This window comes from Antennarius striatus, chromosome 4 (genome assembly GCF_040054535.1).
Source record: "Antennarius striatus isolate MH-2024 chromosome 4, ASM4005453v1, whole genome shotgun sequence".
Taxonomy (NCBI): Eukaryota; Metazoa; Chordata; class Actinopteri; order Lophiiformes; family Antennariidae; genus Antennarius; species Antennarius striatus.
The window spans coordinates 1,260,623-1,275,000 of NC_090779.1; the positions used below are offsets into that span (position 1 = coordinate 1,260,623).

Genomic DNA, 14,378 nt, shown 5'->3' on the forward strand with positions numbered 1-14,378 from the left:
TTACTCTGTCTCAGCTATTATTTTGATATTTTAGCTCTCTTTCAGTTCTCTTTTCATCTGTAGTTTGACTCTCAATTGACATTGAGTTTGCTTTTACCATTTTTTAATGAACTTCTCTTTTGTAACAAAAGAAGTCCTATAATGGCAAAAAACAAAAAACACACAAAAATCCTGCAAGGTGGAATCACATGTGTTCTCTGATGCTGGGCGGGCTTTCCCATCTTAGCTCAGCAGCCAGTCTGGAGCGGTTCAAGTGGTTGTGGTGTAGGTTTGGTTTTTCACTTTGTGGTGTGATTACAAAATGCATTTATATCTGTTTGGTGAAAGTGTTGCAAAATAAAAAGAACCAGAAACCAAAGGGCAGATATGACGTTTTTTTATTCATGAAGCCTTAATCCAATTATCTTAGAATGGAATGTGTGTGTGTCTGTGTGTGAGGGGAGAGAGAGGGGGAGAGAGCAACTAGATATCAAGGCAGGACTTAAATCTTGTAAGCATACTGCAGTGTGTGGGTCTGGAAGGAGTTACGAGTTTGTTACGCACGCTGATAGATTGTTCCTCAGAAGGACGTCCTCTGTGGACTGGATTTCTCATCAGTGCTGCGTTTATCTTTCTATATGGAGGACTCATAAGAACCTGGCAGCTCCAAACAAATCTGAGGAGAATCGACATACTGAATTCTTGAGGTGCGTTCAACAACCAGGTTTCTCTCTCTCTCTCTTTACATTTGGATAGGATCAGTAACAATACTTTTCACTACTGATCAATAATGATGAGTTCTGGGGGTCTGAAACTCTGGTTCTGTCTGAGCAGGCGTGTTTTAAAAGTTGGGCCATCATTGATTGCTGAGTGAAAGGTGAGACCTCATCTTCATGGTGGTTATCAACAGTTCCACTACTGAGTTGAACCTTTAAAAAAAAAGTCCACAGAAAACGAAATGTACTAAACATTGACGGCCCACCACTGCTGTCACTGAACATTGAACGCTTTAATTGACCTAAACCCTGAAAGTGAAATAGTTCAGGTAATAGTCCCATGTTTCATTAGACCGCATCAGCTTAGCTCCCCAGTGTTGTCAGCAATCTCTCATTGTCCGTGATGACTGTCGGGAAACACAGCTTTAATTACCTCCTGTCTGTAATCATCCGTTGTCTCCACTGATTTCTGTCTCACTGTCTCTTTTTCTCCACAAATCCTCTGCGATGTTGACCGGTCGGTCTCAGTTCAGCTGACTGAGAAAGCAGCTCCATGCTTAGTGCAGAAAAATTAACAATTATGTCATGAAAGACAAGAGTGAAAAACACGAGAAAAATACGAAATTCGTGGTAACGAAGTTAATGAAAGTTTAAGCAACAGGTATGCGAGTAGACAGTAGCGTGCGCCTTCTTGTGGCATTTCTTTACCTGGGAGGTGGGGGTGTTGATAGAGGGAACTCAGAGGCACGCCCATTAAAACTAAGCGTTTTGGACCAGGAATGATTTTATCAATATTGAATCAAAGATATTGAGGACCACGGATCAGTTTGGGGTGTGTCTTTTCAAATACAGTGTAGTTGGACATCCAGCAACTGCAGTTTTTATGCTTCATTTGCTCAAGAACATGTTTCTGCAAAGCAACAGTCTGTTCCTGAAAATCCAGCAAGCCTGCACCACTGATGTAACCTGTTGTCTGACACTAATTCAACTAAAGTAACAAAGGATGTTACCGTGAAGCAAAGAAAGCAAAGAATTGTGTGCAGATGTGCAGGATTAAACATGTGTGTTATAGTGTCAGAGATTTGGTAACAAAGCTAGGTTAGGTGGGCGTACAGTATGTCCTACCATACCAGTAATAGCTTACATGGTGAAATCTCAGATATCAGTTTCAAGAGTCAAATACCTTGAAGGAATTAACCAATGAGCAACATATCAACAGTATGCCAATACTGCCTGCAATGTTTGACATGAGCAACACAAAATTTAAATTTTCCAAATGTTTAAAATTGTTCCCCAAAATTCTTTGAAAAAAGCCAGTTCTGACTGAGTCAAGCAAAAACTAGTAGGTTCTGTTTTGCTCTTGTTGACTTACCTTGACCTGGAAGACTGAGAACCTACATAGACACGCCGGTTCTGACTTCAAACTCTTTCACATTTCCAGAACTAAATCGTAGAAACCTTGAAGGACAAACATGAAACAGCTGGACTTCTGTTTTGGGTTTGAAGATGTTTCACGCCTCATCCAGGAGGGTTCTTCAGAACTGACTGTCTGACACATTTACAGTTGACAGTCATCACCTTAAATAACTGTAACATCCCGTAATAGTACTTTTGATTCAACTGCTAATGTGCGACCACAATGACTTTTAATATGTTAGTGCCCTCAGAAGAGTTTAAATGTCTATCCCCTAGTAGGCAGTTAGAACTGAAGAAGCCTTGTGCGTTAGACAGAGAACGTCTTCAAACACTAAACCAATGGCTTCAGGTTCATCTTTAAGGATTACCATGACCTGATGAAGGAGACACTACACCAACAAAAACAGAAAATGTCTCCAGCTTCAGTGTTCAGGGTCAAAGTTATTGAGCTCGTATGACAGCGTTGAGATGGTGACCCTAACGGAAGTCATGAGAGTCTTTGAATGTCCTGTCAATGCTTTAAAAAAAAGAACTCTTCGTCTGAGGCTGCTCGGTGCCAAACACAAAGGTCTCATTATTTTTGTTTTTATTGAAAAACTAACAAAATGTCAGAAGAACTTCTGACAAAATATCAACCTTATGCTAATCATAGCATCATTAAAAGAATGTCATCGCCTCAAGTTAAAATGTCTTCCAGCTCTGAACATGAATAGAGTGACTTTCATCTCAGGACCAACTGGGTCACAGGACCAGTGTCTGCACTGGAACACGGGGCCTCCCACCTCCAGTATCCTCAGCCTTGTCTCTTGGCCCCAGTGTGTCTGCTGTACTTATGACATCCACTTGATTCACAACTTGAACTTATTGTAGACTCAACCTCCCTGGTTTAGACATAATGGCCCTTGTCACATGCTGATTGAAATTCTGGGCATGTTGTTCTCTCCTTCCCGTCCTGTTTAGAGCTAGGTGACAGCAGTCAGCTGACTACCTTGTGCCCTTGAGTCTGATGTTGTCACAGGGGTTGTGGTCTGGGGCGCTCGACATCAGCTTTCCCCCTCTGAGACCCTTTTCAGCAGCTCTCCCCAACCACCAGGTCACGACCCAGTGGTTGTTTTTTAAATGACCAGACTAAAGATGTTTTATTTTGAAAAGTGGCGTCTGTGCTGAATGACACACAGACGAATGTGTGCGCCTCTGCCTCCTGACAGGTCTGGGTCACATGACAGGTTACCAGCCGTTACCCCTAAAAACTAAGCGCCCACAACTGCTCCAGTGTTCTGGATTAAAGTCAAGGCAGATTATCCTGAGATCGCCCAAAAAGTGTCTTAATCCCTGCTTCCATGTCCACCTCCTGTCTCTGTGAAGGGGGATTTTCTGCAGCGACCGTAAAGAAAACCAAACTGGAGTAGACCGGACGTCTGAACACACTTCAGGTGTCATTGTCTCCGTTACCCCGAGATGGGGCCGACTTGTTGCAGAGAAACAAACTCAGATCTCCACTAATTCTCAGTATTATTATTATTTGATTGACTGTTCACCTTTTTATATAGAAATGATCAGTATTTCTCCTACATTGAATGCTCTGATTGTAAGTCACTATATTTTAAAATAAACCTCATCAATGCCGTCACTTCTATTGAGTTTTTAATATAATTGTTTCTCATTAAAAATATTTTTGTTCTAAAATAAATAATTGCATTTATAGAGATTTTGTTATCAATTTATGGGGGAAAAAAAGTTGTTTATTGTCTGTTGATGTCTGCTTTTTACATAAAACCACTGCTGATGATTTATTATTAGAATCATCATTATCCAGCAAATGAAGACCGGTCCGTAAAAACATTGTCTTAGATAAAACCGGTCTGTGGAGATAAAACGGTTGGGGACCGCTGACTTATGGTTCTAATTCATTTCCCACTTAAAGTAGAGGGCTTTTAAAAAAAAATTAATTATGATGTTATTGTTCTCTGATAATAATAATCACATGGATGAGCTGCTGAACATCTTTGCTTTCAATTATTTGAGTATTGCAAATGTATAAATAACAAAATAAATACAATATGGCCTAATACTATGTTAGGCCACGTCCAAGACTTTGTCTTTTTTCTGGGGGATGAAGGACGTGTTTGTGCTTTTTTTTCTTTTTCTTTACTGTATGGGAGTGGGGGCAGAGTAATAGATGAAAAGTGACTCATAGAATACATGTGTGACTGATCAGCATCTGATTATGGTAATGCCATATCAATGTTTATCTTTCCAGCAAAACATGATAGAAAAAGTCAGCAGAAGAACAGACTGGGTTACTTTTTAATTTAAAAAACAAAACAAAAACTGATGACTTGAAAGGGAATGATTGTATTAGGAATAAGTTCAGAGAAATATTTTTTTATAGAGGATAAAGGTGACTTTTGGCTGCAAAGCATGTCTAGTGGCCTTTTTGTTTTCTAACTTATTTCAGCTTTTGTGGTTTTTCTCTTACAGTATAGACATTGTGACTCGTATGAATGTAGCCTCCAGCCACTTTGGCAAATTTCCAACCACGTTTTAATTTGAAGTAGAGTACTGCAATAGTCCAGTGCTATAGAAACATGCGCTGGTCTTCAATAATTATCCATTTATTTATAAACTCGTACCCCTAAAATTGTTGAAATTGTTTCGCTATAGCTTAACAGTTTTAAAACTTACACCCTTGTTGTCATCAGCACAGAGAGTTCTTCTCCTGGTTACCACTGGCTTTCTCCAGAATGCGGATGCATTTAAGATGGGGGGCCTGAATCGGTGCTCCTGCCACTGTAACTAAATATAACTCATAGTAATGTACAATGAATGTAACTACAGATTAATGTAAATAACTCTGAATTTATTACTTATTGAAGTTACAAACATTATAAACATGTTTACTTAGTTCTGTTCTAACATAAATCCTTTTGTCAGGTTATTAAACCCACAGAACTCCATCAATCAAGGATCAAACTATCAATCAATAAAGAAAAATAACATCAGACACAAGTTAGGACATTAACTTGTTTTATTCAAAAATCAAAAATTAAAATAGGCTTAAAATGTGTTTTTTGGTCAGAGCACACTTTGTTTTTAGACACTGACCTTTTGTTCTCTCGCGGGTCACATTAAATGATGTGGAGGGCCACATTTGGCCCCGGGCCTTGAGTTGGACACATATGGCTCAGAGTAATGAGATAACACCCAGCAGTCCACGGCCCAACTACATATTTGGAAGGAAAACAAAGTTTAACTTTCTCTGGGCTGTGTTTCAGATAGTCTTCTCCAATTATTATCTGCCTCTCACCCTCACTTTGGGACATTCATTATTTCATTCATTCATCTTCTTATTCTGCTTTTACGAGTCACGGGGGTTGCTGGAGCCTATCCCAGCTGACTTACGGGCACGAGGCGGGGGAAACTCCGCGTGCGACGCCAATGCTCCATGCACTGTGGAGCACTTTAGGTCAAGTACATATGTTAAACGTATCTGGATTCAATTTAAAGAGGAGGAACAAAACAGACAGAACACAGAGAAGAGGAATGATAGTATGTGTGTGTGTGTGTGTGTGTGTGTGTGTGTGTGTGTGTGTGTGTGTGTGTGTGTGTGTGTGTGGCCCAGACCGTCATGAGCTGCGTGAACTTTCTACAGATATATCATTCTCACGAGAGCCTTCAAAGTTCAGTCAGGAAAATGTTTTATTGCCTCGTCTCTCCTGTATCTGAAAGGATGGTAGGAGGACTAGATAGATAGATAGATAGATAGATAGATAGATAGATAGATAGATAGATAGATAGATAGATAGATAGATAGATAGATAGATAGATAGATAGATAGATAGATAGATAGATAGATAGATAGATAGATAGATAGATAGATAGATAGATAGATAGATACTTTAATAATCCCAGAGGAAATTGCACACATCCACTGCTCAGCCAAACACCAGGAAAAAACAAAACAGGACAGACACGACACTAACAGACACATGCAGCACTAACAGGACTTATATACTAAACTATAACTAACATATAAACAGTATAAAATTAAAATATAAACAAATAATAAAAGAGAGACATAGATAATCTGTGCTGGGGGGGGTAGTGTTGTTCATAAGTCCAATTCTACATAGGAAAACAACCATATTACAAAAGTAATATTGTTAAGTCAAAAATAGACTAAGACATGGTTTCTAAATTTTGTAGTATATTTCTTCTGAAAAGATATTATTTTAATACCAATAGCAGTCAAAGTAACATTCAACATTCAAAGTAATTCTTGTAGTACAACGGCTGAGGGCAGCGCTGAGCTGGAGGTCAGGTGTAGGGTGATCAGGTAAATTGAAGGAGCCTGTGAGTGTGTGTGTGGAACAGATGAGACAAAGAAAGCCGTGCTGCAGGGTGACATCGGTGTGGAGGGCTACAAACACGCTACTGGTATGGCTGTTTATTTATTTAACATGTGATTCTTATGATGTTTGACTCATGCTTTTAATTCGGGAGCAGGAAGCCTGTATTTAGTCCGGCGGTGCGTCCGTACCTGTGGGTATGTACCAGCATGTGCCACATTTGTATGCGTTGATTATTATTGTCAGTTTGTTGTATTATAAAAACCGACGCTGTGTTTCATTCATTTAAATAGTTGTCCAAGCTTTCGCATGTTAAGTCACGTCCTGTAATATAATTTAATCATGTGATATGTGCAAATTTGTGTTAAACATTTAATTAGGCGGAAATTTGTTCATTGTTCAGTTGATGCCAGTCGTAGTATTTAAGATTATTATAAGAAAATTATAAGTATCAACTTGAGAGATAAAGAAAGGAAATTAAGTTACTTGAGAGAAATAGTTATCATGTTGGGGGGAAAAGGTTATTGCCTTTTATGAAATGTATTTTCTTTGAAATGTGATTTTGGGATGTTTACACAGTAACTAATAATCTTGTGTTTGTGTGTTCAAACGTTATCAACCTCTGCTCCTTCTGCTGCGCTACTACTACCACTACATCTGCTGTTATTCAAAACCTGACTCATTGTGAACAAACTGTGAGATAAAACCAGAAGGAAGAGCTGAGTTGCCCCAAAGCGTCCTCTGTGTCCAACTACAAGCCATTTTCAAGTTAGGGCAGAAACGATGTCAAGAAAACCCAAATAACTTGACAAATATAAAAATACTAAAACACTAGAAAAGTAATGTCTGAACACATTCCAGAATGGCATCTTTCCCAACTTGTGGTTCTGGGCCTGTGACTAATCAATGATAAATTAAAATAAGAAAGGATAATTGTCATGGAGACTGTTCTCAGACGGTCGCAGCTATAGGCGGTTTTTCCAGTTAGGCCGACAGTAACTTCACTCACTTGAGCCAATCAAAATGTTGGTTTATTACGGTAGAGAAAAAGAATAGAGAGTGATAACAACATGGCTTGATTAAAGATAAAGACAATTTATGCTGAAAACCAAACTTGAAGATCAGTGAATGGAGGACTTTGTTAATTCTTCTAGGGGGTGCTGGTGAACCAGTGCGCCTCATAAGCTCCAAAACCACGGCGTTAACCAGAAGCGTCAATGTGAGACACTGTTCAGCCACAGATCTTTAATCTGCTAAAGTCAGATTTACAGTCAAGCAGTGAGCAAATGAATGATCACAAAATGCATCTTCTAGTTTGGGTCAACGTGAAAAGATGTGAATACAGTTGTTGACATGTTGTTTGATTTTAAACTAAAGGACGAGTTGTGTGAATTAATTAGCAAATCCTGATGACAGCTTCAACCCCAACCAGAAAATCAGAAATATTAGCAGATAATGTTCTGGCACAGCTTGATGCAGCTGTTCACAGCACAACATGCATATCCTGTGTGTGTGTGTGTGTGTGTGTGTGTGTGTGTGTGATTCTATCACAAAAACAAAACAAGAACCAAAGCAGTCACAGACTGCAACATCCAGCAAAAGGTAGGTCAGGGAACCTGAAAGTAGTGCCTAACAAGTGCATGGCCTTGACCTTTCAGGGTAGGTCAAAGGTATGCACTAGATTTGACCATCGATCAAACCTAGTGCATATGGTCTTACTCACACTGGCCTTCTCCCTCGTCTTTCTATCTTATCTTCCTGAATGTACAAAAGTTGAAATTTGACCTTGACCTAGTTTTCTCAAGGTCAAGGTCATCATCTCATTTTCATCCCTTTGCTGCCTGAGTCATGTGCTTTTGGTTTCATCTTTCTATCTGAATGGTTGTGAAGATATTTGGTGAACTAATGAACACATGCACACTGACAATTACAACACATCACCCTTTGAAGCGGAGTGTAAACGGAGCTCTGGTGAAGATGCTCAGGCGAGCACTCATCACCTACCACGACACAGCAGTGTAGAATGAAGTAAAGACAACACACTGGGGAAGCAGCAGCTTTCTACAGCAGCTTAAGAGTCACAAAGCAACAGTTTTCACTTTCTTGCAAGATGAGCGCAAAATGAATGTGGTTGATTTTTGGCTGACGTTACATCGCACCTTAATGAGCTCCATTAAGGTGTCAACACTGTCTTTAACGTCTGTGTAGGTTCTCAGTTATCCAGGTCATGGTTCTCCAAAGCTGTTTAAATCAATCCACTGGACTTCAAGACAGTTTCTTGAAGACGTTTCTCCTCTCATCCAAGAGGCTTCTTCAGCTCATTAAGGTATAGCACTGACCACACCCCACAGGGTTAATAAGCTGGGACAAGACCAGACACCACCAGAACTGAAGAAGCCTCTCGGATGAGAGGAGAAATATCTTCAGGAAAATTTCTGAAAGTCCAGTGGATTGAGTTGAACAGCTTTGGATATGTGATCTGAGGAAGCTGGAATAATAAAAATAAGATCTTATAGGAGATTGTGCACAATTTACAAAACAGCAGAAACAGGTTTGTGGTAAGAGAGCTCTTTCTTACTGTGTTGACTTCAGTTAAACAAGCTGATTAGAAACATCCCTGAAAGATTTGACAGCTCCAGCCTCAGACAGCAGATGTTCCTCAATTCTTTTCCCACCAGAGAAGTCAAAGGATTTTCAAAGGAGGTGACAGAGAAGATCTCGGTCAGATCTCTTCAGGTTGACCTCATTGAGACACCTGGCCATGCTACAATCTAGCTACAGACTGTGTCTGAGATAGTTTATCTGGTTCTAAACAAAGTAGCCCTGAACGCAGTGACCACGTTTGGATCAACTTACAGCTGTGTCAGCTATCTCTACTATGAACATGATCAGAACTATCACCATTCCAGACTCACCAATGAGCAGCAGCACATGTCTTAGAACGGCACTGACCACATGAGCCAAGACTCTACTACTGCCAGGGCAGTCACGTTCTCAAATGTCTTACTAAGAAATGAAGCTAAAAACATCTATTGAAAGAAAAGTTTTTTATTTTAGTCTCTAGTTGAGACCTCTAGAAAATGGTCTTTCAGTTATTTTATTCTGGGAATTCTGTCTTGTTTTCTTGAACTTGAAATGCAGACCCACAAAGAGTTGCCTGGGACTTCTTTAATTTAAGGAACAGGGAGAGAGAGTGCACAATATTAAAAGTTTCTGCATTTAAATTGACAATAAAAATCACTGAAAATATTTAAAAATGTATGTAGTTGACTTTATTGCAAGTAATGGCAGTGAGCTGCAGTCTGTCACAATAAATTATTGTTTATAGAAGTAATGACATGAATAAAACGTTTATAAAATGTGTTAATAGTATAAATGCTGCATCGGTTTGCAAAACATCTAAGATAAGATATTCCTTTATTGGTCCAGTGGGGACATTTTCATTACAACACTTAAAAAAGCGATGGTATTTTATTTAATGATAGTACAGTGGTACTAGTTTAGGAGTTTAGGAGCAGGGTTCAAGTTGTTCTATCATGGTGTAGATAGGAAGAGAAATGGAGTAGGAGTTATCTTGAAGGAGGAGTTTGTTAGGAATGTCCTGGAGGTAAAAAGAGTGTCAGATAGAGTGATGAGTCTGAAGCTAGAAATCGAAGGTGTGATGTTCAATGTTGTTAGTGGGTATGCTCCACAGGTAGGATGTGAGCTGGAGGAGAAGGAGAAATTCTGGTTGGACTTTGATGAAGTGATGCAGAGCATGCCTAGAAGTGAGAGCGTTGTCATTGGAGCAGACTTCAATGGACATGTTGGTGCAGGAAACAGGGGATGAGGAGGTGATGGGCAGGTTTGGTATCCAGGAGAGGAACGCAGAAGGACAGATGGTGGTTGACTTTGCAAAAAGGTTGGCAATGGCTGTAGTGAATACTTTCTTCCAGAAGAGGCAGGAACATAGGGTGACCTATAAGAGTGGAGGTAGGAGCACACAGGTAGACTACATCTGGTGTAGACGGTGTAACCTGAAGGAGATCAGTGACTGTAAAGTACAGGTAGTCGTCGACTTACGACCGCGATTGGTCCCGACAGATCGGTCGTAACTCGACTTGGTCGTAAATCGACTCTTAAGTCAAAATTAAATCCAGCAGCGCTGGTTCTTGGCTGGGGGTCGTCCGGATCGTCAGCTGGGGCAGCGTGTGGGTTGGTGGGAGCGGGAGACCATCTTTTCATAATCATTGTGAGCTTTGTCTGAATTGTTTGTTTCTTTTTCTCCTCATAAATTTCACGATATGGACGGAAAGCGTCGTTTGCCATCCGTTCAATCCTTGCAAATGTTTCTATGTTCTATGTGCATTTCTTCAAAGTGTGCACGGAGTTTATTTAACAGGGAAAAGCCTTCTGACAAGCCTTTGGCGGTGAACATTTTTTCTGTTTCCTCCTCTTCTTTCTCTGCTTCTCTTCTCTCTTCTTCTTCCACTCTTTCTTCTTCCAGCGCGATCAGTTCTTCTTACAGCGCGATCATTCGTGAGTTCTCCAAGGAGAGGTTTTTTGCCAGTTTCACTATTTTTTCCCGAATCTGATCAAGTTCTTCGTCACTTTCAAATCCAGCAGAAGAGTTCACGTAACGCTTGACAGTTTTTCCATACGCCATTCATACATTTCTCCGTCACAGCCTCCTAAGCAGCCCAGCCCATCAGCAGTGGGCTGGGCTGCTGATCTCAGTGTGACTGAACAGCGTGTGTGCGCCGTGGGGACTGGAGAGAGCGCGGGAGCCTCAGAGCGTGAGTACTGTGGCTGGAGGGAATGCCCCGCCCTACCCGGACATTGTGGTCGTAAAGTCGATCGGTCGTAAGTTGCACAGGTCGTAAGTCGGTGACTACCTGTAGTGGTAGGTGAGAGTGTAGCCAAACAGCGTAGGATGGTGGTGTGTAGGATGACTCTGGTGGTGAGGAAGATGAAGAGGACAAAGGCAGAGCAGAAGACGAAATGGTGGAAGCTGAAAAAGGAAGAGTGTTGCATGACTTTTAGGAAGGAGTTAAGACAGGCTCTGGGTGGTCAGGAGGTGCTTCCAGATGACTGGACAACTACAGCTAATGTGATCAGGGAGACAGGTAGGAGAGTACTTGGTGTGTCATCTGGAAGGAAAGTAGATAAGGAGACTTGGTGGTGGAAGGAGGAGGTACAGGAGTGTATACAGAGAAAGAGGTTAGCTAAGAAGAAGTGGGACACTGAGAGGACTGAGGAGAGTAGACAGGAGTACAGGGAGATGCAGCGTAAGGTGAAGGTAGAGGTAGCAAAGGTCAAACAAGGGGCTTATGATGACTTGTATGCTAGGTTGGACAGTAAGGAGGGAGAGACTGATCTATACCGGTTGGCAAGACAGAGAGACAGAGATGGGAAGGACGTGCAGCAGGTTAGGGTGATTAAGGATAGGGATGGAAGTCTATTGACAGGTGCCAGTAGTGTGATGGGAAGATGGAAAGAGTACTTTGAAGAGTTGATGAACGTGGAAAATGAGAGAGAACAAAGACTAGAAGAGGTGACTGTTGTGGACCAGGAAGTAGCAAAGATTAGTCAGGATGAAGTGAGGAGGGCACTGAAGAGGATGAAGAGGGGAAAGGCAGTCGGTCCTGATGATATACCTGTAGAGGTTTGGAAGTGTCTAGGAGAGGTGGCAGTAGAGTTTCTGACTGGGTTGTTCAACAGGATCTTAGATGGTGAGAAGATGCCTGAGGAATGGAGGAGAAGTGTGCTGGTGCCCATTTTTAAGAACAAGGGAGATGTGCAGAGTTGTGGCAACTACAGAGGAATAAAGCTGATGAGCCATACAATGAAGTTATGGGAGAGAGTAGTGGAAGCTAGACTAAGGGCAGAAGTGAACATTTGTGAGCAGCAGTATGGTTTCATGCCAAAAAAGAGTACTACAGATGCAGTATTTGCTTTGAGGATGTTGATACAGAAGTACAGAGAAGGCCAGAGGGAGCTGCATTGTGTTTTTGTAGATCTGGAGAAAGCTGATGACAGGGTGTCCAGAGAGGAACTGTGGTATTGTACATGTGTGTGAATGAGAGGGACCCAAGTGGAAGAGTGAGGTTACAGGGAGAAGAGATCAAGAAGGTGGAGGATTTGAAGTACTTAGGCTCAACAGTCCAGAGCAATGGAGAGTGTGGAAAAGAGGTGAAGAAGCGTGTCCAGGCAGGATGGAACGGGTGGAGGAAAGTGTCAGGTGTGATGTGTGATAGAAGAGTTTCAGCTAAAATGAAAGGAAAGGTGTACAAAACTGTGGTGAGACCAGCGATGTTGTTTGGTCTAGAGACAGTGTCCCTGAGGAAAAGACAGGAGACAGAGCTGGAGGTAGCAGAGATGAAGATGCTGAGGTTCTCTCTGGGAGTGACCAGGATGGATAGGATCAGGAATGAGTCCATCAGAGGGACAGCACATGTTAGAGGTTCTGGAGATAAAGTCAGAGAGGCCAGACTGAGATGGTTTGGACATGTCCAGAGGAGAGATAGTGAATATATTGGTAGAAGGATGCTGAGTTCTGAACTGCCAGGCAGGAGGCCTAGAGGAAGACCAAAGAGGAGGTTTATGGATGTAGTGAAAGAGGACATGAAGGTAGTTGGTGTGAGAGAAGAGGATGAGAAGACAGGGTTAGATGGAGGACACTGATTCGCTGTGGCGACCCCTGAAGGGAAAAGGAATTTTATTTATTTATTTATTTTTGCAAAAACACTTTATTCACATTCAAAGATTTTGCATTTTTACATTAGATGAAGCACCAAAGTGCTTCAGAAGAAGATTTTTTGCAAAAAAAACTTCAATCACATTTAGAACATTTAGAACATTTAGAACATTTTACAATTTTACATTAGATGAAAGAACTAAAGTGCCTCAAAAACACTAAACACCAATAAAGAAAGGGAAATACAATATAAAAATTAGTACATTATAACAGGAAGTTTGCAAAAGTGAGGTGGTCATCAACTAAAGTGCATAGGACATTTCTGTGACACCAGATGTTCCTAAAGTTATTCAGGTCATTTGTCAATTTATAGAAACCAGATTCTAGTTTTAAGCGACATCTGATGTTACAGCAGAAAACAGGAGCTGCTTCTAGAACAGTCTTGTTTTCAGTTCTCCTCTTCCTGAAGAAGAAGACAGTGTTACCTCTACTTACGAAAATTAATTGGTTCCGGAAGAAATTTCGTAAGTAAAGACACGTTTTCCATTCAAATGCCCTAATCTGTTCCAAGCCCCCAAAATTCAGACATAAATGTTTTATAAAGCATAAAAATGCATCAAAACATGTAACAAATACATGTTACGATTAGATTATTACACAATAAATGAGAGTTGTGCATAACGTAAAAAACAAAGAATAGAATAAAGAATAATAATGATGGTCATTAACCTTTTAACTGCTGTCCTCATTGTTTTTTGCCCTCTTTGGTTCATGCCCTCTTGCCCCACCATGAACAACAGCCAATGGCCAATAGCCAATGGGATGCCAGGAAGATACATAATAAGTAATAGCCAACGGCATAACAGCTGTTGCGTTCAGGAACCTGTGGGAGATTCAAGTATCAGCCGATGCTGTGTTTTTATTCGAGTATCAGCTGATACTGTGTTTTTACATTACGTAACTCGAAATTTCTTTCATAAGTACAGGTAATATTTTCCTACTGAGAAATTTCGTAAGTTGAAAAATTCTTAAGTGGAGACATTCTTAAGTAGAGTAACCACTGTACGCAGATTCTTAACTCAATGATTGGATGTTAGATTAGTTAGATCCTGATTAAATTTGGATTTCCTTCATTTCTACCATGTGCTAGTGATTAGTACAGTCACTCTGCTTGCTTTTATTACTAGGAAAAATATAATAATGATAATTTATCTAAAGACAGAAGAAATGATCTTTGAAGGG

The 14,378-nt window shown here is 40.6% G+C and overlaps 1 protein-coding gene across 3 annotated transcripts in view; it reads left to right on the forward strand.

The window, feature by feature from the left end:
- The first annotated feature begins 486 nt into the window (after positions 1–486).
- Positions 487–14,378, forward strand: part of il34 (interleukin 34) — a 59,873-nt gene continuing 45,981 nt past the window's right edge. For all 3 annotated transcript variants that reach the window (XR_011035193.1, XM_068313020.1, XM_068313019.1), the window contains exon 1: positions 487–686. The gene's annotated coding sequence lies outside the window, so the exon portion shown is untranslated. The remainder of the gene's footprint in view (positions 687–14,378) is intronic.